Source organism: Elephantulus edwardii, unplaced genomic scaffold (assembly GCF_000299155.1).
Source record: "Elephantulus edwardii isolate Elephantulus edwardi_28Jun2011 unplaced genomic scaffold, EleEdw1.0 scaffold00206, whole genome shotgun sequence".
Taxonomy (NCBI): domain Eukaryota; kingdom Metazoa; phylum Chordata; class Mammalia; order Macroscelidea; family Macroscelididae; genus Elephantulus; species Elephantulus edwardii.
In genome coordinates this window covers 1,292,802-1,293,334 of record NW_006399956.1, presented here as the reverse complement: position 1 = coordinate 1,293,334, position 533 = coordinate 1,292,802, and the positions used below count along the sequence as shown (strand labels likewise).

At 40.5% G+C, this 533-nt stretch overlaps 1 protein-coding gene across 4 annotated transcripts in view; it reads left to right on the top strand.

Annotated features, from left to right (window-relative positions):
• C2CD5 (C2 calcium-dependent domain containing 5) overlaps nucleotides 1-533 on the top strand; it is a 141,297-nt gene that overhangs the window by 57,538 nt on the left and 83,226 nt on the right. The gene's annotated exons all lie outside the window — the stretch shown is intronic.

Sequence of the window (533 nt, the reverse complement as noted above, 5' to 3'; positions counted from 1 at the left end):
GAAGATGGAAAGAATATACTGAGTCACCGTATTGAAAAGAATTGGCAGACACAAAAGAATTTAATGAAACAACATATGAGCAAGAGTCTAGGGTGATGAAGGAAGAAGCACAAGCTGCTTTGAAGGAAATAGCAAAAAAATAAGGCCCCAGGAATAGATGGAATACGAATTGACATATTTCAGCTAACAGATGCTGCCCTGGACGTGCTCACCAAGTTGTGTCCAGAAATCTGGAGAACAACCCCTTGGCCAACTGACTGAAAGCGATCTATATTTGTTCCCATCCCAAAGAAGGGTGACCCAACAGAGTGTGGAAACTGTAGAAAAATATCATTAATTTCACATGTAAGCAATTCTGCTGAAAATTATCCAAAAACAACTGGAACAACACATCAGCAGAGAACTGCCAGAAGTCCAGGCTGGGTTTAGAAAGGGTCGTGGTACTAGGGACATTGTAGGTAATGTTAGATGGATCTTAGCTGAAAGCAGGGAATACCAGAGGAATGTATATCTGTGTTTCATTGATTATGCAA